The 27,748-nt window shown below is 36.9% G+C and overlaps 1 protein-coding gene across 1 annotated transcript in view; it reads right to left on the bottom strand.

The window, feature by feature from the left end:
• Sgcd (sarcoglycan delta) overlaps positions 1-27,748 on the bottom strand; it is a 554,972-nt gene that overhangs the window by 389,647 nt on the left and 137,577 nt on the right. The gene's annotated exons all lie outside the window — the stretch shown is intronic.

The raw sequence follows: 27,748 nt of genomic DNA, 5'->3' as shown, positions 1-27,748 counted from the left end.
AAAAAATTCATGTATTCCTAATGGGCTGCTGTAATTAATAGGATTAGGTGGGGTCGTGGGCTTAGCGTGGATTTTAGTGGGTACTTTCAGAAAGATTAGATTTTTTTCTTGTGAAGCTCTGTGCGTGTGTGTGTGTGTGTGTGTGTGTGTGTGTGTGTGTGTGTTGTACATCTAAGGTCACGGATGCAATTATAGAATCAGAGAACTTTAGAATTGGAAGGAACCTCAGAGACCAGTCAATCCAAATTGTTTCCAACCTTCATCTTACACAGGGAAACGGAAGCCAAGAAAGATGAGTTGCGCAGTTACAAAGACAGTAAATGCAGAGCTATGGCTAAAAAAGGCAATAGTACCCCTCCTCTATGTGTTTTCTCTAGTTCAGCATAATCTGTGAAAGTAATGTAATCCACCCTTCAGCTAGGGCTTTCAGCCAAGCAGCCTACGTCTCATTTCTTTCCTTCTTACTGGCTGTGAACTCTTATGGTCTTGTTTAACTTCTCTGCCTCTGGGTTTCCTCATCTGTGAAATGGGAACAATAGCAGATTTTTACCATATCTTCAGTCTCAGTATCCACTGAGATAATCCATGGAAACTGTTTATGACAGTGCTTATAACTCAGTTTTACATTTTAAATGAAGCACGTTAAAAATCAATGGAAAACTGCCCTCTCCCAACTAGTAAAGAGTGCTAGAAAAAATATTTGAGTGGTTAGTTACATTTGCTCCTGCCTTACCTTTACATAATAGACACATATCACCTTAAATACAAGGAAGTGTCCTAAAGACTTAGTGGAACTCTAAACCAGTTACATCACTAATTGTTATTTATTCCCTAAACATAATACTGACGCCTTTTCCTCAAGATTAACTCACAGGAAAGGAGAACATGGGGGTCAAATCTACTGTCAGTGATGTGAGGCTGAACAGAATACCATCTGCAGAGCTGGACTTTTCCTCCACACATTTCAGCCTTAGAAATAAAAATAGAAGATCACTGTGATTCCAAGCTTCAGACATGCAGTGTCCTAACTTAACAACAGTAGCAGCAAAATAAAACCCTAAAAACTGAGAAAGAAAATGTTTGGGAAAAAAAGGACTGCTACAAATTCTGGAGGATCAGGTTTCTTTCTATGTAATCTGGGGTTCCGCAGTCTTTGTCTCAGAGCCAATGGTACCAAGTGGTTAATGAACCATTCACTTTGTATTAGCCATGTTTGCTGTGTCCAGCTTCCTTCAGGGAAACAAAAACAGTAGTTCAAGTAATTCTTAGTTTCCAGTGAATTACAAATGTTTAGGCAATCAAATAAAAAAATCACTGGAAAATCCAAGATCAGAATTAACACAAAAGAAAAACAGTGCTATGACCTAAATCACTCCCACTGAGCCCCCCAAAGTCTGTCTACGCAGCAGTCTTCAGCAGGGGTATCTGAAGAGAAAACCTCAGCAAGACATCCTGCATCTAGATAACTAGCTTGAAATCCCAGGAAAATGACTTAGTTCTTTTCATGTTTAGATGTATTATCGAACACATGAAAATAAGACCCAAGGTTGTCATGTTAGTTGATGTAATATGTGAGAATTGTGTAATAGAGCCTCTCAAGAAGTATTAGACTCAAGAATATGTGAACTCACTGTTCACTACTGAATACTGGTCCCAGGCTTAGTAAAGTTAAATGATTAACATGGGGAACATTTTGTCAGGTAAAGATAAAAAATAACTTATTTATAGTTGCTATGGCTTGTGTCTGGATGTTTCCCCAAAGACTCATGCAGTCATAGAGACTGAGCTTTTCAGAGGTGACTGAATCCAGAGTTTGTGATTGATTCATGGTCCTATGCTGGGATTATGGGTATAAGTGCTATGCCTGGCCTAGGGTGGGAAGCCTACATACAATGCATACTATAAAAGGGACACAAAAATCTGTCTGTCTCTTTCTCTCTCTGTGTCTGTCTTGTTTGCTCTTGCTATATTCCATTGCCATGAACTGTTGCTTCTTTGCCATGTGCCCCCCTGCCTTGGATTATAAACTGAAACCCCTGCAAAGTGTGAACTAAATAAACCTTTCCTCCCTTAACTTTGGGCATCAGATATTTTGTCTCAGCAAGAAAAAGTAAGACAGTAGAAAAAATAATGTGACAGTCCACTGTACTATAGGATATCATTTGTTTTGTATCACACCTAGGAATCTCATGCTAACATTTCTTCATTAATATATGTAAATGTTGAGCTCTTCAAAAACTGTTGGAACCAGTCTTACCACTATGCCAATTCTCTCATCAATTAGTGAGTCAAATAAAATTCTTGACACTTAATCGTGATTTTCAACTTCATAAAAAAGTAATTGACAATGTTGCATTCTCTCCATTTGTATGATTTCTGAGTGTTATGTGAAAATAATCATCCTAGGACATGGAAAGACACTTATTACATGCAAAGTATACAGTACAGAGTCAATGCCCAGTGTTAAGCACTGCTAGTATCCACTACTCTACTACTTGGCTTGCAGTTTTGCAAAGAATACCAGAGATCACTCATCAGTCTCTCTCCTAGCACTGCTCATCATCTTTGATGGTAGATATTTTTAAAGAGGATAAAACCAATCACAACAAATGAGTATAAGAGATACAGGACTTCAAAACATTATGATATCAACAATAGTTTCCATAATACCTTTTGATGTCTTCAAAATAGCTGCAGACAAATTCTGTCATAGTAAAAATCAAACAGAACAGAATAGAACAGAAACAATAAAAAAATGAATGCAATAAAGGACTTCAAAACAAGCCAATAGTAAATCCAAAATGCTTACCATAATGCATCTTGCCATCTTTGAAATAGCTGCTTTTGCCATTGGATTTGACACAATCAAACAAAGCAAAAGAGAATAAAATCCAACCCAACAAAACAATGGAAACAGAACTTCAAAACAAGACCATAAGGCTGCAAACCTCAGAAGCAGAGCCCCCCCTAGATGTTACCCTGTATACTGCTATCCTCTGAACCTAAGATCAACCACTAGCCCTAGACCTGCAATGTTAGGGTAACACCAAAGCTCCACAGACATCCAATTGCATTTCACCTTGATAACTAGTATCATAGCCTGTGGTTTTTCTGATAATCCAGTTGCTTACGTGGTGGGGTGTGATTGGTACTTCTTGTTCGCTAGTCTGTGGGCTGGAAGGGGCTTGGGTTTGGCTGTTCTCAGTCTAGTAAGAGCCTGCACATGGAGCTGGTTCCCAGACTGACCTTGTTTGCTAGTGTGGCCTTGTTCTCTCTCCTCCCAGCCTACGGGTGTCAGTAGATTCTTGAATCTTCTTTTTATAAGCCACTCCTTCTTTTGCTTTTCAGAAACTTTTTTTTAAGAGTTTCTTAAAATTACAATGGCAATATGTCTTAGATACAAAGCTTATTGTTGCTAGTCACAGAGTTCAATTAAAATATTTGGTTCTGAGGATTATATCAGCCAGAGAATTTCTTTCTTCACTAGAGTACAAACCCCATGAAGCAAAGATTTTTTGTTTTTGCTTAGTTTCCCACCATCTTTAAGATCCCTAGGGTTGCTATATAGTAAGTGTTTCTATTTACTCTTTGAAAAAAGACCAACTTTGACTTACTTGAAACAAAGATTCCTATGTCATTCCTTTATAAAGAATTATTTTAACCACTGTTTAAACATATCTGGGGTTACTGTATCCATTCTATCTGAGATGACTGAGATTATGGCTGTGATTCTTTTTTATCAACAGGTATGACTTTTCTCTGGAATAATTCCAGTTTGATTTATTTCCTACTTAGATGTACAAAGAGTTAAACAAACTTTTCAGGTATGTTGGGTGTGATGTAGGGGAAGAGGAAGAGACCCTTCTCTTTCACACTCTACCGATGACATTAGACTTTTGGCCATCACCAGGAGTTATTCTAAGACAAAACCTCTTGGCCTCCTCTTCCATAGGTGCTCCTTACTAAGCTACATCTTCTGCACCATTAACATCTGCGATTCTCAAGCCTTCCTTTATATTAGAATCACACTGGAAAGTATTGAAATTGGCTAGACCAGGATTCAACAAAGGAGATACTGATTGTGTTGAAATGGGAGGGCAGAGAGGAAATAGTGATTTTTTTCAACACGCTCTCAAATTATTTGAACGTTTCATATTTAAAAACTGCTAAACTGCAAACTCTGTTATAACATAAACCTAATTTTGCCACTCCAAGATAAACTCTTTACATGCCTTTCCATCGTATGAAATGAAAAGGCAGCAGCTATCAGGGGAATAAGAGCCCGATGTGACGTGGTTCCTTGCCTACCTCTTCAGATTCATCTGCTCTTTCTCTTCCTGTCTTCTTAGTTCTTCAGATGAGTCTTAACCATTTCCACTGGAGGTGACCTGGGAAAAGGCTGTTTCCTCTCCCTGGAAAAATTTCACTTTTTTTTCTAGCCGTTACCCTCACTGGCCTGCTTTCATCTACTTAACCCCTATTCAGCTTTCAAATGTATACTCCATCATCCCTTGCTCTGAGATTCACTGCTCCCTGAACAGTCTTCATGTTTTATGTGCTCAAGGACTGGCGCTGATTGTAGCTGTCAGTGCATTCGTATCGGTATTTTTGTTTGATTTGTGTCAGTTTTTCTGATGGACAATGAATATTCTCTTTGTGAACCAAAATCATGTTCTTTTGCCTCTTATTATATCGTATTCCTCACTCTATGCCCAGCTCACAGGAAATGAACAATGGATATTTTTAAATAAATGAATTCAGGATTTTTTTAATCTATAGTGTCGTGACATGCATATAACCCAGGTGCCTATATACTGATTTTGCAGATTTCATTTATTTTGTCCAACCTGTCAAGGTGTACTGTATTCAGGAATCTGAACACTCTCAGAAGACATACACAGGTTTAAAATCTAATAAGCCATTCTTATATTTACCCAAAAGGCTTTTATGAGAAGTTATCAAGTGAGGTTCCTGGAAATCCCCATAAGGCCTGAGAGACAAGGTAGGCAGTGACTATAGGGATGGACATCTACTGTCCAGTGGCTTGTGGAAGAAGGCAGGCTAGGTTGAGATAATACTGTGGGGCTCTAAAGAGACAGACACAAAGTAACGACTGCACAAACTTGAAAGCAGGATTTCCAGAGGGCACTTTTGATGCTAGCTGACAGGAGTTATGCAAATCAGTAGAAAAACAGAAGATCTGGAATGCACTCAATCATGCCACTGTAAATCCAAGTGGTGGGGCCGAAGGCAGAATTGAGCACAGCGGTTAAAATATAATGAAGACTCTGTCTTACTCTTCTTCCCTAGGTGTCTCTTAGCTCTACTCAGTTTTGCTTTCTCCAATCAGTATATCTTCCCTTGGGGTCCTTCTTTAACTGGAAAAATCAAGTATCTTTTTCCAGGAAGGACTCTAAGTATCCCCCTTGAGCTACATCTTTATCCCTGAGCTAATCCCTACAATTAGCAGGACTGTATCCTTAGCTGCCCACACTTGGCTCATATGGAAACCTGGGAGGCAAAGAGGGAAGAGGCCAATTTAATCTGTATCACAGGGTGCAGTAGAATTATTGAGGAATTGGGAAAACATGTCAAGAAGACTAAAATGTGAATTCTACGTATCAGGCATCCAAAACTCCCTTCTGCATCTTGCATAGGGAAGGATCTCTTGGAAATAGCATTGAGAAATTATTTAGTCAAAGGACAGAAAACATGTTTACTATAATCAAGCCTCAAACAGTTGTATCAGATAAATCAGTGGCAGATGATTAGGAAAGTAACAAAGTGTTGGCCTTTCATTTGAGGGCTCACGTCATAAATAATACCTGGTGTGAAATGATGTTCTGCTTTGATTATCAAAACAGAAAATTCAGTGCTGCTTTTGACCAAGGGCAAAACTATCTGGGTGACTTTGAAACTATTTTTGTGTGTGCACACGTGTGTGTGTGTGTGGAAGAAACTTGGACTAAAACACTTGGCTGACTGACAAATCAATGACCCACACATTTTCAGAGTATCTCTACTGGCCTGACATACTAAGCTGAAGTCATCTTCTGTTTTGGAAATTCAAGTAGATGTGTGGTACACAAGCTAAGTTATTACTTTGAGAAGGACATGGAATGATGTCACTAGTAATGAAATTCATTGCAAACATATGTTTTAAAAAGAAATTAATGAAACAGCACGAAGCAAAGCAAATACTGATACGGTTGACTAGGTGGTCCCAATCATTATTTTTCTTTCCCTGAAAAACATGAGTTCTTTAAATTTCTTTCTGCTCCATAATTTCTCATTCTATTGTGGCTCTCTGAAAGTAAACTCTTGAAATATCACATTTTTATTTGGAAATAAAATTCACTCTGATCAATAAAATTGGGCCAGACTCCATAACAGGCAGAAATAAATAAGATCTATGCTTAAAAAGCACACAGCATTACTCATCTCTATTTTTACAATCACATCAGTGCTCAGTGATACAAAATATAACTGTTGGGTGTAGGAATCCCAAGCCAATTATAAGGTCCATGAGCAAAAAGTCCTGCTTACACCTAATGTCCAAGCCTCAAAACCCAATTCCCAAACCCAATAATTGTACAGCACATTTGATCTTAGTCAAATGGCTTAAAAGCAGTTGGACACCAACAAATGGAGAAACACACACCAACAAGTCAAATGCTCCCAAAAGACAGAATCTTCAACATCACACATTCAAATTACTTGATCTTTAGGAAAAGTTCATTATATATGTGACAGAAATTTCACTGAGTAAAACCACAAATAGTTCAGTGTCTCACACATACTTACCAATTTCCAAGTATGTATTATTTCACCTAACAATGATTACTGTCTTAGCTGCTTAAGGTGGCACATGCCAGTCAGGAGTCTGAGGCAGGAGGACTGCAATTTAAAAGCCAGTACGGGCTTCATTGCTGGGCAATTATATATATGGCTGGGGATATAGCTCAGTGGTAGAGTGTCCTGGGGTATACTCCCCAATATCCAAAGAATAATGATGATGCTAACGATAAAAAATTCTGCCTTTAATAAAAATATTTTGTAGTACATTGCACACAAGAGACTTCTATGTAGTTTTTTAAACACACAAATGGTGGGCCACACCATAGTCCCATCTAGGGAAGAGTATATTAGTGAATTTGAACCTTTTCATGACTTAGATTAAAAAACACCAAATTGAAGGAGGAAGTGATGTGGTCAAAGTTACACAACAGTGAGCAGAGGAGATGGGAAAAGACTTTCGTTTTCTGTCCCTCTCGCTGCCTCCTGGGCTTATGACAGTGATGGTAAACCTTTTAGAGCTTTTCAAAGACACACACAGTCCACTGAGGCACACGTGCCACAGATTCACCACCAATGGGCTGTGGTCCTCAGTCTAGCAGATGATTCCCTGTAACACTCCTTCACTCACGGGGGGAATTTCTGCTGGCAGAGTATTTCTTAAAACACAATTTGTGTTTGAAGTTGCAGTTTCTGGTTAGGGTTATTTTCTTCTTATCTCTTAGGCAACCAGTAGGTTCTTCAAGTGTTTCTATGTATTATGTTAACATAAAACTAAGAGGAAACAGGTAAGATTATAAAACATATTAAAATACAAGCCAAGAGATATGTTATCATTGTATGGTAAAGGCAGGAAAAAATCTCTTTATACCTTTAACCTGCCACTCAGTATCTCATTAGGACTCTGCTAGAATGCAGTGAAGGAAAACAGGCCTGTTATCTTGGAGTTCAGGGTTCAAGGACAAGGGAGTTCCTCCACAATTTCCATTTGATTATCTTCAACATACCCTTTTCATATCAAGAGCCCCATCTCCTGTAATTAGCATAAATTGTTAGAAGGATCTGATTGAGCCACACTATTATTCTACTTATGATAGAGTGCTGATATAAGAGATACAAAAATAAATTTGGAGTGAAAAATACTCAAGGACTGTTGTGACACCCTCTGCTCCTCATTTCACCAAACAAGAAGGAACATAAACACTAACTAGGCAAGAACAGAAATATACAGGCTGGCATAGTGAAGGCTGGCTACCTGATCAACACGCTCAACTCTAGCTTGACTAATAAAAGAGACTGCCATTCAAAAGGCCATATCCCACAGGTTCAATGACGGGAAAGCCATACAAGGGAAAACTAGGCAGGATTGTTTCAAACACGAAATGAAAGAACTAAGCCAATGGATTCAAATCATGGTTATTGAGAGGCCAGTCTTCACGAAGCTCTTGAGATGTGGTAGGTCCAAGAAAGATGGGGTCCCTAGCTGCAAAGTATTTAGGAGTCTTTGTGGGGAGGTCCTCTAGCATCTGCAATACTATTACAAAATTACTTCAAGGTGCTGACTTAGCAGACTTCAGTAAGGGATCCTTCGGTTTCAACCCCCTCTCCCCGCCAATCTGAATGCATCCCTATTCTCGCTAGGATTCTTCTTCTTGCACAGATCTCCCTAGAGGAAGAAAAGATATAGCTATATAGACACCTGTGACACTGTTTCTCATTGCAAATTAAAAAAAAAAAAAACCTGATGTAATTTAGACATCAGTCTCACAAGGTTGGTTAGTCTGACTCCACCACTGAGACAAAGAATTTACTGCTAAGCTGACAGAATCTTCTTTTCATACCTGTTTGCTCAAATTATGAAAGCATCCTATGAGAAATCCATGGCAGGAGACCCGTCCACGAATGATCACTGTAACATTTAGGATGTTAGGTCTAGACGCAGAATGGAGAACAAGGAATTGGCAATGTTTATCGACAGACAAATGAGACCATTTTTTACTCATGCCATGTAATACTTTTGTAAGAGAATGGGGGGCCGAACAACTTCATTTCAGCCTCTCACAAAGACAGGATCATGCATCCATATTTTCTTCTAAAGAAAAATTTAAGTCCTGTGTTATTAGAAGAATAATGAGCCAAACATTGTGGCATGTGCCTGTAATTCCAGAACTCTGGGAGGCTGAGGCAGGAAGAGGGTCACAATGGTCCCAGATCAGCCTGAGCAACTTAGTGATTTAGCAAGATACTGTCTCAAAAGAAAACAAAGAAACCCTAAAACAGAAGAAAAGCAGAGAGAGATACCTCAGTGTGAAAGCCTGGGTTCAACCTCCGGCACTTAGAAAAAGGAACTAGAGCATGTTATAGCTCAATATAAAATGTGAAGTCAAAATGCAGTTTCCAGTAATATAATTAGGGTAGATGAAATACATTTCTTAAGGAGCCAAAGTCAATATATAGAATTTCCAAAGTGAAGAAATGTATTTGAGATTCTGGAGAAATTTTTGAAATTCTTTGTATTTTAATATTTCATGGACTTTCCCTCTGCTTAACTTTTGAAAATGTTACTTTTAGTTTCTATACTATGGAGTGTAAAGTATTCTTAACATCCAGGTATGGGAAATTACAAAAGGCAAAATTTTTACAGTTGCTACTATGTTTGTGATTTGGAAGAACTGAAATTTGTTGTGCTCTGGCATGGAATTTGACATGCCTAGATATTTTAGTGATATTTAGATATTTTAGCCCAAAGAATAGATCACTTAAATTTTCTCATCCTTAAACCTTCATCTATGGCCGCCATCTCATAAGGTTTTGCAAGGGTTTAATAAAATAGTAAAATGGGCTTTTACTTACATAACAATATCTAATATGCACTGGCAGCCTATTTTGCTCTTATACAGTAAATGCTCAAAGGTTACTGAGTATTAGTAAATGATCTAGTTAACATTACTCATTAACTGATATTTAAATACATTCACAAAAATGGGATAGCAGCAAATATCTACATTCAAACTTAACTAAAGGTATTATGATTTAAGCACAAATGTATTCAAAGAGCTAGTGTTTTCAGAGATGATTTTACAAGGCGATTGGATAATGGCACTAAATTAAGCATGAATTAATCCACTTATGAGTTCACAGTTGAATGTGGTGTGAGGAGGCAGAGCCTGGTTGGAGAACTTAGGTCAGTAGAGACAAGACCCAGATGAGTGTATTCTTGTCCCCAAGCTTTCTTCTCTCTTGTTCTCTTTATGTCTGTTTCCTGGTTGCCCAGAGATGAGCACTGTCTCTCTACCATGATTTTCCACCATGATATTCCTGCCTTGGAGTCTTAGGACCATGGATTGAAATCTCTGAACCCATGAGAAAAAGTATCTTTTTCTCTTCTAACTTACTTTCTTGGGTATTTGGCCACAGCAAAAAAAAAAAAAAAAAAATCTTGTAATACAAAATATATCTTATTTTTGCTAATTTTCCAGGGCCTTAAGTTTTTTGAGGAGTGGAAATTTTTTTTTATTAGAACATATTTGGGGTACATAATGTTTGTATTACTTGTATAGAGTTGGTTCATGTGCACACATTTTAATTCTTTTTTCATCTCTTGTCCTCTCCTGTTTCTCCCTCCCTCCATCTCTTGATCCTCTTCTCATCTGATCTATAGATATATAGATCTATAGATATAGGAAATATTTACAAGCCTGCAATCATTATAGCTATATTATTCAGAAGTACATCCTCTGACTTTACATTTTAAGTAAGAAGAAAATATTATTCTTGAATACAAAGATAATACCACGTCTTTAATGGGTCCTTCGTTAAAACTAATTGGATACAGATCTACATTTTGGGGAGGGGTACTGGGCATCAAACTGGAGACCTTGCACTTGCTAGGCAGGTGCTTATGCCGCTTAGCTAAATCCCCAGCTCTTATTTCAGAAAAGTTGACTTTATTGGAAGTTACATTGCAAAATTAGAATTGGAGATATACAGTGTCTCTCTCTATTAACATAGTATTTACATGTAACTAGAGTGGCCAGCATTTATTAATTGCCTATTACTCCCATTTCAGAAGATGATGAATTCTTCCTTAAAAGTTAATGATGAACACCTTAGGTTTTCCAGGCTGCCTAATCTCAGTTATATTACTAAACTCAACTGCTGTAGCCTGTAACCAGCTATAGATACTACATAAATGCATGAGCATCTCTGTCCTAATGAAACCATGTTTATAAATGCCTACGTTTGAATTCCATACCTTTCATGATACAAATATTATTTTTCCTGTGATTTGTTTCAATTATTTTACAATTTGAAAACTGATTTTCTGACCAGAACCCCAAGTACCCAAGAAATAACAGCAACAATCAATAGATGGGATCATGTCAAATTAAAAAGCTCTGTAAACCAAAAGAAATAATGAGAAGAGTAAAAGACAACCTGTAGAAGCAAAAAATATTGCCAGCTTTTCTACAGACACAGGAATATATTCTAATATCTAGAATATATTAATAACTCACAAATGCTAGTTTCCTCAAAATAAAAGCCCAAAGAAAAACAGCAGGAAAACAGGCACTTCTCAGAAGAAGCATATACAGCCAATAAATACATGAAAAAAATGTTCAATATCTCTGGTCATTATAGAAATGTAAATTAAAATGACACCAAGATTCCTTCTTATTCTACAAAGAATACCTTCAAGAAATTAAGCCTGGGGATATAGCTCAGTAGCACAACTCCTGCCTAGCAAGTATGAAGTTCTGAGTTGGATTCCTGGTACCAAACAAACAGAAATCAAATAATAAATAATATTAAGACAAAAAGTAAAAAAGGAACCCCTCTCTACTGCTGATGGGAATATAAGATAGTTCAACCATTATAGAAATCAGTATGGAGAGTCTTCAAAAAGGTAAAAGTAAAATTTCCATTTGACTCAGCCATTTCCTTTCTAGGTATCTTACTCAAAGAGTTAAAGATATACATAATACAAGCATATACATATACATATACATATACATATACATATGCATATGCATAATTCAGAATAGCTAAATATTGGAGGAAGCCTACATGTGCATCACTAGATGAATGCAGAAAGAAAGTATGGGATATAGATGGAGAACTACTCTGCCATAAAGAAGGGTAAACTTGAGTCAGTTGTAGAAAAATGGATGCACCTCAAGATCATAATGTTAAGTTAAATAAAGGAGACACACAAGCTTAAATATGGCAACATTTCTCTTATATGACAAATCCAAAACATAAATAAAGAGAAAAATAAAATTTAAATGATACAAAATAGGGAGATAAATCTTCTGTGAAGGAGGAAGGGATAAAGAGATGGAAGAAGAGGGAAGGAAGGAGAAGGAGATGAAAAACCATGAGTTATGTACACATATCCAATTCCCAGGAGGAATGTAATCAGTTGTTTGTTGCAAACTCCATATTTTAATAAAATAAAAACAATGTGGAAACTATTCTTGATTCAGAAACCTTTCAAAATCAGAGAGAAAACCAGATTTGGACTAGGGGCAGTTGATTGCAAAGTCCTTCACTATCTAAATATTCAGGGCGAGATACTACAACTCAGAGAGACTATTATGAGAAACTACAAAGTTAATTATGATTGCCTAGTTCCTCTTGTTTTGAATCATGTACCCCTTCTGTGTGACAGTTTACAATTCATGCAAAGATGGTAATCTTCCTGGCCAAGATATGATTCTGACAAGTACAGAAAATGAGTGAAGCCTGGATTGAAAGTTTCTTTGGTGGAACTATAGTCCATCTTGGACTATAGTCTTCAGTCGGTGTGTTGGTTACTTTTTTCTCATTGCTGGGACAAAATACCCAATGCTCAAAGTTAAAGGAGGAAAGGTTTATTTAGTTCATAATTTGTGGAGGTTTCAGTCCACACACAGCTGTCTCCAAGGCAGGGTGGCACATGGTAGAAGGTAACAGTTCATGGTTGCAGAAAACAGCAAAAGCAAGAAGAGCCAAAGGGCAGGAGCACTGAGAGAGGACTCTTTCTGTCCCTTACATTGTATGTAGGCTACCCAGGCTAGGGCGGGTGTAGCACCCACACCCATAATCCCTTCACTGGCCCATGAATCAACCACAAATTCTAGAGGCCTGCTCCCATGACTGCATGTGGCTTTTGGGGGACATCCAGACACAAACCATAACAGCAGGGCTTTTATCTTATTTGGAAGAGATGTTTTACTTGTCAGTGAAAACTAAAGAAATACCTTATGCTTCTGTTTACTCTTAAATAAAACTTTAGTTGTAAAGATAACAACATGTAATGTATTAATTATTGCTGTTCTCCTATTATTTTGTTATAAAATTGTCTTACCTTTTTTCCATAAAATACAAAATAAAACTTCTGCTTGCTAAATACTATATATTTTATGAATATATTCTAGAATCAGTAAGCAACATTAATCCTTTTTTGGGTTAAAATTATAAAGACTACTGAAGCCAACTATTTTTAGAGGGGAAAATAAGTGAAGAAGAAAAGGTAGGAGATCTAGCACAAATCATGTTTCACTTTAAAATTTAGGTCACTTAAATTTTAAGAAAAACGTCTCCAGAGCTTCAGTGGAAACCCTGTAGTTTTCTGCAAAGATAATTATACAGACCCCTTTCCCCCAACTGGCTGATATTGCATTTCACAGTTTCAGCTACGCGTGGTCAACCACCATACAGAAATAGAAAATGAAAAAATTCAGAAATAATCAGCTCATAAGCTTTACATGCAGGCCTTCTGTGTAAGTGTGATAAAATTTCATACTGTCCCATTTTATTACAGGCTATGGTTGCAATTGTTCTATATTAGGATTAGTTATTGTTAATCTCTTTCTGGGCCTAATTTATAAAAATTTTCTCATAAGTATAGATGTATAGGAAAAAGCCTAGGTTATGTAGTTTGAAGACTATCTGTGACTTCAGGCCACTTTTAAGGGGGTCTTGAACATAACCCCTGGGGATAAGTGGGAGGAGGGCTCTGTAAATGGATCTGGGGCTCTGTTAGAGGGGATGAGAAGATGAAAAACAAATCAAAACAAATATGGCTTGGAAGACAGAAGCTGTCAAGAGGTTTGTAAATAAATTAAGCATAAAGTGAGTTGAAAGATAAGAGATTTGTCATTCAGGCAGTGTCTGTGGGAAAAGTGAAACACACAGTCCTCCTGCAAGGGTAGTTCAGTTAGTGCTGGTAGACAAGACAATGATAATAATTCCAATTAAAGTGAAGCTAATTCTCCACATAGCACCAATTTAATTTTTCCCCCGCATTATGTAACTTTATTAAAACTCTATGAGTTAGGGGTTAAATTCTTCTCTATTTATAAGTGAGGAAACTGAGATACAGTGAGGTTAAGTAACTTCCCAAAATCACACAGTGGAATTGTGGATAAGACGTGAAGAGATGAGACTCAACTCAAGTCTGTCTGATGACAAAGTCTGTGCCCTTAATTGCTGCACTAAACTGCTTCTCACTCCTATTAATGAATATGAAATTGAAGCATAGTGGTGTCACGATTTAATATTTTATGAGTAATAGACTGATGTAATTTTAATAGCACTTTGTAATTTATAAAATGCATTTGCCTATACACAGTTTCACTCGGCTTTCGATTCTCCTATGAAGTGGCTAAGGCTTATCTTTGTCTAGGTATATTGAGAGAAGAAATTTACATTGAAAGAAGATAAGAGACTTGCTCAAGGCCAGGGATTGGTCAATATCTGTACGGTCCAAGAAAAACAGCTGGCTCTGTTTATCCAGAAACTCTGACCCTGTAAATTTCTAAACAAATGTTTTGGGGTCAACTTCTTCTTAACTTCTGCATCTGTACCTCAAAATGGGAATAGAATTCAAACTTCTCAGAGGCTTTGTCAGTACAGCATGTACTGACAAAGCCTGACTTTGTAAGGCTTTTTACAGCAAACCATGTAATCCACATGAATGAATGTGCTGCGTGTGAGTATGCATTTCATGTGCATGTCCTTCACACCTTCCTTGATTCCAGGCATTGCAGAAACAGCCTTAGAAACAGGGATACAAGATCTACACTTGTTTCCCAACCCCGCACTTCAGTAGCTGTGATACAGTATTGGTATTTTACATTGACCACTAATAACAGGTTAATTAGCTGGTCCTCTGGGGGGGAAAAAAAACAATAATAAAATGTATTTGTAGCACTTCCTAATTTCAAATAATCAACATGATACCACTGAACACAAAGTTGGGAAGAGAAGTCTTCATTTCTCACTAATGGATTAGCTGATGCTAGCATCCTGTTGAACAAAACCGTGAAAGCAGATCGGTGCTTTTCAAACTTCTTGGAAAAGGAAGACACTGTTTTTTGATGGATATCGAAAATGCACAGAAGTCAAATGTAGAAACATGATCCAGTTCTGCTGGTAAAATAATGCAGTGTAGCATAGTCCTGCTCTAAACCTGCCTTCTCTTCTGTTCTATGCTGCTTCCTTAGATAGTCTAAAAAACATATTCAATGGGTCATTTCATAAGGTCCTTTAAAAACTCTCATTCAAAGAAACTGTAGTCTATGATAGTATAAGGAATATTTATTTTTTTACTTGAAAAGCTTTAGAAAACATTTACTCCTTCATGTTTATATAATTTAAACAAACCAATTGGATTTTTAGCTTATATAACACAAGAAAATGTGAAGGCTCTGGACAAAACATGATCCCCTTGCTAACTGAATGACAGAGTAAATGACCACTCTTGCCTGTGCTCAACAACCACACTGTCTCACCAAGACACTGGTGCAGTTTATGGATGTCAGCTCTACAAACGCTCACAGGAAGTGGCAGACTACAAGGCAGCAGGGAATCTACTCTCACATAGGAAATGGTAAAGTAGCAGGTGTCAGACTTGTCGAGAAAGAAAAGCACTTTTTAGAAAAATCACTTTATAGCTATCATAACATTTGGAAATTAAAACACCTTATTCTGAAGTCAGTCCACCTTTAACACAACTCTGAATCTTCACTGATTTCAAAATCTAGGGCTTTTGTAAAAGATGTTGTTCCCCCAAGCAGACGATCTTGTGTCTCCACTTTACAGAGTAGACAGTAGAGGACCTTTCCTCTGCCAAGTTTTTCCTCTTGCCACTCATTCATATGCATGGTATACTTTTAAGAATCTTGTATTCTTTTGTAGAATTATGAGTGATTCATTCCTTATGTGACTTTTTTTTGTGTAACTTCTTATGAAGCAAAAATTTCTTGTGACTAAGGAAACAGTCCCTCTCTTTTATTTTTCAAAACTCAAAGAGTTACTCAAAGAGTTAAAGATATACATAATACAAGCATATACATATACATATACATATGCATATGCATAATTCAGAATAGCTAAATATTAGAAGAAGCCTACATGTGCATCACTAGATGAATGCAGAAAGAAAGTATGGGATATACAGTGTCTGAAATATATCAAGTTCTTAAATAATTTGTCCTTTGATTGACCAGAAACTTTAAAAATTAACAAATGGAGAAAGCAACATCAGTAGATAGTGGAGAAAACACCAGAATTCCTTATCCTACGAGAGAAAAAATTGTTACTTACAGAATTTATCTAACATAAATATTTTGTAGTCCATTGATGGCTGTAAATTGAAGAAGAACAGATCTTAGTAAAGTTAGAAAATGAGAAATTAGAAAAGCTGGTGTTATTGTAATATTCATATGTAATTCCAGTTTTTGTTTTCTAAATGATATAATTCTCAGGAGAACAATACATTTATCTGAAAATAATAATTAGTCAAAAGCTATTTATTTTAGATTTTTTCAACAGTTTATTATCTATGGAAGTTGTCATAGTTTATATCGGTGGCTCCCAGGCCTCATGCATTTGCACTATGCATTTGTGATTGGTTCATTGTCTAGCGCTTGGATTGGGGGTGTGAGTGCTGTACTGGCCTAGGGGTGGAGCCAGGATACAATGTAATGGCAGGAAGAAGATGTGTCTCCCTGTCTTGCCAGTTTCCTGATTGCTATTTGCAGCTGCCATGAATTGCAGCCCCACCATGCCACCCTGGCTTGGAGCCAACTGAGTATGGACTGAAACCTCCAAAAATCTGTAAGAACTAAACCTTTCCTTTCCCAACTTTGGGCTTCAGATATTTTGTCTCAGCAACAAGTAAAAAGTAACTAAAACAGAAGTGAAGAGACTAATGCATTACAAATCACAATTTTGTTGATGCATAAAATAAAAATTTGCAATTTTGTGACATCAACAATGGAAAGAAAGGGAGACAATAAAGGAAAATAATTTTATGTTGAAGCTATCCTTATATAGATTCAAATTAGAGTGTTCTAACTTTTGATTGTTGAGTACAGTACCCACAACAAATAATGAGCAACATAGTTCAATGTATACACAAAAGAAACTGAGCAATGAATTGGAATATTTCAGTATCAAAAAACTCAACCAAATTCAAAAGAAGACAATATATGAGAAATGAGGGACAGATAAACTATCTGAAGTATATAGAAAATAAGTAGGAAAATGGCTGCATTTACTTCCTTTTTACAAGTAATATAATGAATTAATTTGTAATTAGAAGATAGAGATTAAGTAGGTTAAAAATATGATCCAATGATGGTCTATGAGAGACATCCTTTAGAATCAAAGACTCAAACAGTGAATTCTGAAAGTGAAAGACTGCAAAATAATATATGGTAAGACTGGAAACTCAGAAAGCAGAAGTAGCTATATTAAGGACAGACAATTTGGGTCTTAATTCAAAAAAGCTTATAAGTAACAAATGACAATATATATTAATAAAAATTTTAATACAATATGAAGTTGCATAATTATAAAAATTGATGTACTAAAGGAAGCCATGAAAAATTGAAGAAGCAAACATTGAAAGAACTAAAAGAAGTAAATCTGTTAAATATGCCACACTTCAAAATTAAGCAGAATCATAGGCTGTAGAGATAAGAAAATACAGAACTCGGATAACACTCACTACGGTTTGTCCCCACAGAAACCTATGATGAGGCTTAGTTCTCAGTGTAACAGTACTGAGAGATGGTGGTTCCTTGCCAAAGTGCTTTTGTCATGACACTCATGATGAACTGATTAATGTTGCTCTCACTGGACTTGGATAAGTCTTATGGGGAATCCATTCTTACTCAGGATAAACCCAGGTAGTAAGCATTTGATGGCTGTGATAAAGCAAGGCTGCCCCACTTTTGGCCCTTCTACACGTGGCCACTTGTCCTTCCACTCTCTTACTTCAGTCAAAGCCCTATTTGATCCACCCCAGTGATCCTTGTACCCTTTGTGGACTGTGCAGACACATCACGGTACCACATTTTAGTCTCCATATGACTCTACATAACTTGTGTCTCAACATGTCAATTAGAATGCCCTGCAGGAAGCTTGCTTGGCTAATGCCATCTGTCCCAATAAAGATACAGGTTTATAGTTCCCATACTCTTTTGCTCCCAGCTGCTGGTTGAGCATGTGCATTTTGGATGTCTCCCCGTTCCATTTTAACTTCGTGGTATGTTGCCCTTTCTTTTCTGGAATCTGTAAGTAATTCACTACTTCTGTTTTATGCATCTTGGTGAGTTACTTCCTCTGTATCTCATTTGATGAATACTCAAACTTAACTTCTTTAGTGGTCATAGCTCTCTCAAGAGAGTACATATCTTGGTAAAAATAAACTGAACACAGGTCAAACAAGAGTCTCAAGGGTGTCTGCCAATATAAATGTTTCCTGTGAGAGAGACACCACCATACAGGTCAGATACTAAGGCATCAGTATGCCTGCCAACATTAAGAAGTATACCATGAAAGGCACATTGTAACTGCCCATACCTACAGCTTCTGGACCCCCACCACAGAAGGGAGAGGGTTCATCACCACTCTCCCAAGAGAGACCAAAAGCCTAGATGAAAATGCACCTTTCTCTTTAAAGCAAAGAGGAAAAAAGCTTAACAAAGTAAACCCACTGGATCAGAAGAAAGGAGTAGAGCAAAGAAAAATGGAATAGAAATAGAAAAACAATAGAGAAAACCAGCAAAACATAAAATAGGTTCCTTTGAAATATTAAAAAAATTGATAAGGCTTTAGCTAGATGAGCTAAGAAAAGAAAAGATAAGAATCAAAGAATGAAATAATGTTACCAATTACACAGAAATAAGAAAGAATAATGAGACAAATAAAAATTATAAAACGATACACTTGAAAAATTACATGATATGGATAAATTCCGTATCTATAATAATTCCAAAATCTATCAGTTTAAGGCATGGAGAAAAAAATATGAATAGACCTATAACTAGTAAGGATGTCTAATTAGTAATCAATTTTAGTATATGTACTGCACAGGTGAGCACGTTAATCAATAATCTAAAGCGTCTGCCAATGAAAATCTCTGGATACAGTGGCTTCATCTGGGTGAATTTTACTAAACATTCAAAGCTAACAATGATCTTTCTAAACCTTTTCCAAAAAATGGGAGAGGCACAAATACTTCCCAACCAATTTTGTGATATCAGTATTGCCCTCATACCAAAGACAGTATTAAAATGTATAGATCTACACTGCTGATGTTATTAAACACTCAGAAAAATATTAGCAAATCAAAGAGTTCAGTACATTAAGATTACAAACTATGGAGAAGAGAGATTAATAGCTTGAACACAAGGATGATACTGACCATAAAAATTGAACAATGAAATATAGCACATTAACATAATCAAAGAAAAAGCGTTCATGATCATTTTAAAGATGCAGAAGAAAATCGCTTGACAAAATTTGACAGCTTTCACAGAAAAATAGGTCATTAAACCATCTAAGCACAGAATAAAACTCTGTCAGCATAGTTATTGAAAAGCCAATAACAAGCAACATTCTTAATGGCAAAAGACTGAAAACTTTTTCTTTAAGATCAGACGTAAAACAAGGATGTCTGCTTAGATGATTTGTATTTGACATAATTATGAAAGTCTAAGCAGGAGTATGATAAAAAAAGAAAAATAACAAATTGGAGAGAAACAAAGCTTTCTCTGGTTACAGATATAATCTGATGCTATAAAACCTTCAAGATTCCACAATAGTTTTGTAGTTATTAATCAATTCAACAAAGTAGCAGGAAAAAAAGATCAACATAGAAAATTCTGTTCCATTTTTGTGGCCTAACAAAAGTACCCCAAAAAATAAAATTGACAAAAAAATACCATTTGAAATAGCCTGGAAAAAAGAGGTACTTTAGCATATACTTCATTGAAGAGGTAAACGTACTGTACATTATACTATTAAAATGCCAATACTATTTGTCTTAGTTTATTTTCTCATTTCTGAGACAAAAATATCCTACAGCTAAAGTTAAAGGAGGAAAGGTTTATTTTGGCTCAAAGTTTGTACAGGTTTAAGTTCATAACTGGCTGACTCCAAAATAGGGTGGCATGGCAGAGGGGCGTCATAGAGGAGAAACAGGTCACAGTAGGCAGAAGACAGCAAGAAAGCAAATAGCAGTGTTTTCTGCCTTTTTATACTGTATCTAGAATGCCCAGTTTAGGGCCATGCCAAACCAATGGGTGGACTGATTTAGTAATCACACACCCCTAATCCGAGCATCACATAGCATCCTAGCCTTTAACCAAAATCAATCCCAGTGTCACACACTCTAGATCCAGCCATCTCTGAAAAAGCCCCACCTATGATTGCATGAGGCTTTAGGAGGCCACTTAGCCACAAGCCACAATACTATTCGAAGTGATTTACTTATTTAATACAAGTGTCATAAAAATCTCAAGGTTCTATTTTTGCAGGAAAAGAAAAACCCATCCTAAAATTCACATGAAATCTCAGAAATTGGCCTGAATAGCCAAGTCATCTCTGACAAAGAACAGAGCTGATATTTCACGCTTGCTGATTTCAAAACTTCTTCAAAGCTACAATAATAGAAAGGATACTACTGGTCTACATACAGAAATTTGGATCAATGGAATACAATTAAAAACACTTCTTGTGGGTATGGCCAGTAATTTTCAACAAGGGAAAAATATTCTTCTCAAGAAATAAGTCTGGGATAACTGGATATTTATATTCCCAGACATAAAATTGGTCCCTTACCCAACAATATATACAAATTAACTCAAAAGAAGTGAAAGACCTAAATAATAAGAACCCTGTAAGACTCACAGAAGAAAACATAAAGCAAAAAGTTTCAGAAAATCAATACTGACAATTATTTCTTGTATGACACAAAAACAAAAGCAAAAAAGAAAAAATACTAAAACTTTGACTTCATGAAACCTTATCAAAATTTTAAGACACTATCAGAAGAGGTAAAAGGCAATCAGTAGCATGAGGAGTATACTTTTAAATCATGTCAGATGAAGAGTGAGTATCTAGGACACATAGAGGAGAACCCCTAAAACTCAAAAACATAAAAGTCAACAAGAAAATTGAAAAATAGGCAAGGGACTTGAATAAACATTCTACAAAAGAAGATGCAATAAGAGCTAAGAAACACACAAAGACATTCAACATCATTGATCATGAGAGAAGTGTAAATAAAAACACAGAGAGCTGCCACATTATATTTGTTATGAAGTTTATGACTAACAAACAAAAGGCAACACTTGTTACTGAAGATGACTGTTGGTGACAGAACAATTCATCTACTGTGGAAAAGAGGCACTTCCTCAAAAAATTACAAACAGAGTTATCACATGACCCAGCAATTTTACTTCTAGTTTAACATTTAAAAACATAATTGAAGAAGGTTTAGGGAAACCTTTGTACATCAATGTTCTTAGCAGCACTATTTACAATAACTAAAACATGGAAACAAAGCATTGTCTAATAGTGGATAAATAGATCAGCAAGCTGTATATTTATAACAATGGAATATTATTTCAGTCTGTGGAGAATTTTGGTATCCCTATCTTGTACTCTGAGTAACTACTTTGAAGATAACCACACACAATGCATTAACTATTGTTAGTCTCCTGTTATTTTATTATGAAATTTTGCTTTTTCCATGAAATAAAAAAAATAGAACAAAATTCTGGCATACACTTCATCACGGTTGAACCTTGAAGACATGCCAATTAAAATAATCCAATCACACGTAGATATTACATGATTCCACTTAAGTGTGATAGTTAAAGCAGGCAAAATCTCAGAGTTAGATAGTAGAAAGGCTGTGTCAAGGGCAGGGGAAGTGGCAGAATCATTATTTAATGAATATATTTGGAGTTTTATAAGATGAAGAGTCCTGGAAATGGACAGTGTTGATGGTTCCATCTAATATAAATGTACTTAGACTCACTTATTTGTGGAATCTAAAAACTTCAAACCCATGGAAGTAGAAAGTTGAATGGAGGTTATGGGCCAGTGGTAGAAGACACGGATTGGGGAGAATACAAAATTTGAGTCAGGAGTAACAATTGCAGATAAGATGATAAAATAGTCAGACCATAGCCAATAACCAAGTAATGTTTGCTTGAAAATTGCTGAAAATGACCGATTCCAAATGCTTCCACCACAAATAGAAGCATGTGAGGGAATGGATATGCTAATTAGACTGATGGAGCCTTGTCACAGTTTATACATATCTTAAAATATCATTTTGTGCACTACAAACACATCTAACTTTTCCTTGTCAACTTAAAGTAGCTAATATATAAAGAATCGAAAGTGTGAAGCCACATAAAACCAAGTCTTTTTTTTTTTAAGACATTTTCTTGTTTTAGAGAAGAAGGGTATTAAATGTTAACATAGTAATTTTTATGTTACATGTATTTTACCATAATAAAAGCTAAATGACTACGCAGACAAAAAATAGAAGTTTGGGTGAATTTTAAGAAAAAAACATTGCTCTTCTAGATCAGGAGTTGATAAAACCAAGTTCTATAGACCATGTCTAGTCTAGTGTTTTTTACAAATAACATTTTATTAAAATACAGTCTCGTACATTTCTTCATATATAGTCCGTGGCTGAGTTGAGGTACAGTGACAGAGTGGACAATATCCAGCATATATTGTGAATCTTCAGGAAGTTATGAGAAAAGCCTCTAAACTTATATGACAACATGGTCTTTTAGAAGAGCATTTTATAGGACTAATGTTCTAAAGAACATATTTTAGAAAATACTATTGCAGAAGAAATATAATGATATGATAAGGACTCTATTTCCTTGTTGCAATCAGAATAATCTCACTAAGTCTTTTATCCAAGACTAATGATGTGTCCAATATTGTACTAGGAAGCCATAAGCCAAAACATAATTCTCTGAATAAAAACTGGCAAGTCATGTAAAGCAATAGCACTGTGGGCTCAGAATGTAAGACCAAAGGGACCAGTTTTGTGAATCCAGCAGATTTAAGCAGGCACAATACTCATATTCAGAATCAACGTACAAACCAGTTTCTTAGAACAAATGCCAGTTATCTGAATAAGGGAGGAAAAATGAGGTAAATGTTTATTCTAAATCCCAAATTTATCTTTTACTTATCTGTGGGGAAGAACAAAGGGCATTTCTTTTGCTCTTTAGTCCCATGATGTCCCTAAACACACTGAAATCACCACTCTATGCTTTTCACTGTGTTACTGACTTGGTTCACTCTTAGGAATAGAAAACCTCAATGATTCTCCTTTGGATAAACACCAAACATGAGAAGTTCTTCAGGGTACTACGTAGCACTTATTATGGAATACAAACACTCTAAAGAGGCAACAGAAATTAGAAAGCCCACCAAATAAAGTCAACTTCAAGCAGGTAAAGAAATTTCTCTTCCATACTGGAATCATGTTGGAACTGAAAAGCCACTGTACACATGAACAATATGCAAACTATTACTTCTGCTGAACTAGTTATTTTGCATGCCAAGTGTTGGACTAGGAACCATTGCTTTCCATGGATCTTTGATGATTCACAAAGCAGAAGGAAAGAGAGTTCAGGGGGAGAAAAGGTCTTAAGAGTTCTATCAAAGTGGCTTTCCTGTCAAGGCAACTTTCCTGGTGTATGACTATATTCAAAAGATGCTAAAGCACATGACTAAGCACCAAGATCCTTCTTGTATAGCTTCTTTGCTTTTAGGTTCCCTTGGCCTCATGTAACATTTTGAGAATTTATTCTATTTCAACATATACTTGCAAATCAAGATTACCGTCATTACCACATAGGGTATGATAATGTCAGGCAATTGCCAGGTTATTTGTGTCTAACTTGTAATGACACCAGCCTAGATTACACAGGAGTATGAGCTAGATACGGTTTTAGGGTCCCCCCGAAATCCATGTGGAAATTTAATTGCAATTATAATGGTATTAAGGGGTGGGCTGTTTAAAGGCTATTGAAGTCGTGTGGCCTGTACTCTCAAGGGTACAATGGATGTCATTATAAACAGGCAAATTTTCTCTCTTTGGCTCTCTTCTTCACCTCAGTTGGTGTTTCCACCATGAAAACATTCACCAAGAAGAGTCCTGGGTGCCACAACATCTTCATGGGTGTCTTCCCAGCCTCCAGATCTATGAGCCCACACATTTAAAGTCATTGTGAATTATCCAGTCTAAGAATGAGACAGTAAAATACAAAGGTGTATATGTATTTTTCTGTATGTGTGTGCACACAGAGACATGAAAAAGACAAACATGTAGACACAAACACATACACAGAGTCTTGGCTTATTCTGTTTCTCAGTGGTAAACTCGCATGCTCCTACAGTAATTCTTTTCATGGTACAGTATACATCACATGAGATAATCACCACTTTACTGCAGCATAGGCTTTGTGTTAGATGATTTCTCACAGTGATAAAATAACTTTTGAGCACATTTGAGGTAGACTGGGTGTTGTGTAATGTTTAGTCTGCTAAATGTACTAAATGCATCTTCACTTTGTGAGAAGTTCAAGTTATAACAATTTTATCAAGATATAACCTCACCACTAGCCGAGATGCATCTGAGAGAGAGAGACAGACAGAGACAGAGAGAGATAGAGACAGAGACAGAAACAGAGGCAGAGCGAGACCTCAATTTCCCTTCCATACTTGGGACTGTAAGGAAAGTTGGGAGACAGGCAGAAAACGTTAAAAGGCCCTCAGTGAGATTTCTTGCAAATAAGGAGTTAAATTCCTGCTAAAGAGAGCAGCTAAGGACAGCAGAGGGAGCTGATAAGGTCTGGTCCACTTCAAGTCCAAACACAATTCCTTCTTCCCTCTACCTCCAATTAGACACCACAGAAACTTCAGTGGGAACAGAGGCTATACTATAGAAAACAAGTTCGCTTCGTACATAAAGCATACAGTAACACCTCGACACTCACACACCTCTGTGTAAGTACGTACTTATTTTGTTATTTCCCCACCATGTTAATATACTAAAATGCACATGTAGCTCATTTTGCTAACCCATCCTTGAGGTATTCTGTAAGTCTCACAAGGTAAGCCCCTGGACAGGACAAAAGGGAACACAGAGGTGCTTATCCAAAATGTACACATAGGCAATGGAAGGGCAATGGCTGAATCAGGGGGCTCCAGCCTAAAACAGCCATCAGGCTGTAACAGCTCGCAAGGGAGAGCCCCTTTCTCCTTTCTTAGGAAGTGCTAAAAGGGGCTAAGGATAAGATTCCTGCCCCCGCCCGACAGGTTCTGGCTCCAAACTCCCTACCTTATCTGACAAGGTAACTATTTCGCTCCTTTTTTCTCTCCCTTTTTCTAGTAAAGTGATTTTGTTTCCTGATTCCTCTTCCTCTTCCAATAAAATGATTTTGTTTCTCTTTCTGAACTTGTGTATATCTTTTACTGATGTAGGATGTTTTACAAACTCCAGATAAAAATCTACCTAGATAAAGTCTACCCAGGTAAAAATCTATCCCGTGGCAGGACTGAGTTTCTAGGAAACAGTGTGACACAGCCACGGCCACCAACCTGACAAGACCCAGAACTTGAATCCAATCTGGGACTTTCAGACCCCACAGCCAGTCTTCCCCCTGTCACCCCACCTGGCTTTTCTCTCATGCAGATTTTAGTCCTCACTTTTCTTTTTGTTTCTAACCCTCCAGTTCCACCTTTCCAACCTTCTCTCACTATAATCCTGAACAGAAGGCTATTTGCTTTGGAACCTTTTCCATTCAGAGAGTAACTCCCAGGCCTCCTTCCAGGACTGTTGAATAAGAATATCCGGGGTGGAGCACAGACATCTGCACTTTCATCAAATTTCCCCAATAATTAGTTTCCACCGGAGATTTTGCATGGTGTTATTTTGAAAGCCTGTGTGCTACATGTAAGTTAGCATTGCCTCTCTTTATAGGACCAAGCCTTCTCCACTTTATTTCTTTATATTACTTGTCAATGTCAAATGTGCCACATACTTATCTCTGCGCTGTTTGTTTGGCTTTGTGTTTTTTGTATTTTCCTTCTAGAAAGTAAACTCTACACAACATGGGACTTTGTCTTTCTTGCTTCCTGCTGCATGTATCTTCTGACATCAAGAGAATAACAGTAAGTATTTGTTGAGTAAACAAATGAACAGAAAGGGTGCTTGTACACCCATCCTCCTCATCAACACTCTCTCAGGACAGAAGTGCAAGGTAGGTTGCTCTCTCCTTACTGTAAAAACTCTTCAATCATGTCTCAGCACTTTACCAAATGCTAATACTTCCCAAAAGCATTTGACACTCTTTTGTCACTTTCCTCCTCCCAATAATCAATGAGAAATTGTTCATGTGCATATATAATTAACAATGTAGGGCAATTTAGGACAGCAAAGCTAATGACAGTTTAAACTACCAATGTGTTCCTTAAATGAAACAATCAAGAAAGTACTAACTGCTTCCTATCCTACAACTACTTTTCCCTCATCAACTCCAAGTAAATATCCATCATCTTCTTTTACATATTTGAGGCTGCGCCAGGGTTCTCCAAATGTGGTTCACCATCACTGGCGTCACTTCAGAGAATTTATTAGGAATCTGTATACAGTCCTCGATTCCCAAGGCTGAGGCTACATGCTGAGCAATGTACCAGTAGGCCATGAAAGCACTGGGCAAACATTCTAGAAATGTGTGTGCACAAACTAGATGGCAGGGCCTGTCATGCTTCTAGGCAGCGTAGCAGAGTGCATTGCTCTGAGGTTGCAAGCTGGACAGCAAGTTACTGGGCTTCAGTCAGTGGTGTCTGTGCACCTAACTATGCCTAAGCATTGAAAAGATGATGTAAATACACGCCATAAAGGTAAGGAAGTGACACATTGGTATAGGACACTTGTCACAATTGGGATCTTCAGGACCGGAAGAAAGTTGGCTCTGGGTGAGTGGCAGGGGACAGAACTGGAGCCCACTGGACACATTGCAAGCACCCCACACACTGAGGCGACACTACCTTTATTAAATGTTTGATTTAATAGTGAATTAGCCTTAGCTGACTGGTACATGTTTATTTTATAAATTTCTAAAAACTTTTTTTTTTTTTTTATTGGTACCAGGGATTGAACTCATGACTGCCTGCTTGCAAGGCAGGTGCTTATGCCACTGACCTAAATCCCCAGCCCCCAAAACTTTTTTTTTTTTTGAGACAGGGCCTTGCTATGTAGCCAAGGGTAGCCTACATCTTGGCATCCTTCTGCTTTTGCAATGTTTGATTGCTTTTTGCTTTCAAAACATTTTTAAAAACTAACATAGATACGTGCTCACTGAGCTAGGCATAATTAGGGACAGGATCAACAGTATCACTGCCCTCTTGAGAGGTCTTCAGGGGCAATGAAGTACAGGGACCTGGACTAACTCGTCTTGGAAAAACAAGCCCTCTTCTTGTTACTTCCTGAAGGACCTATCTGAGGCTGTGTTACATGCAATGATACACATATATATATATATATATATATATATATATATGCTAAAATAATGATTAAAAAATAAAAGTATCATAATACATGATCAGTCACACAATCATTTATCAT

Source organism: Cavia porcellus, unplaced genomic scaffold (assembly GCF_034190915.1).
Source record: "Cavia porcellus strain 051 isolate PalLab524CR breed Dunkin Hartley unplaced genomic scaffold, mCavPor4.1 scaffold_19, whole genome shotgun sequence".
NCBI lineage: Eukaryota > Metazoa > Chordata > Mammalia > Rodentia > Caviidae > Cavia > Cavia porcellus.
Note: the sequence above shows the minus strand (reverse complement) of the source record. Positions and strands in the feature narration are given on the sequence as shown.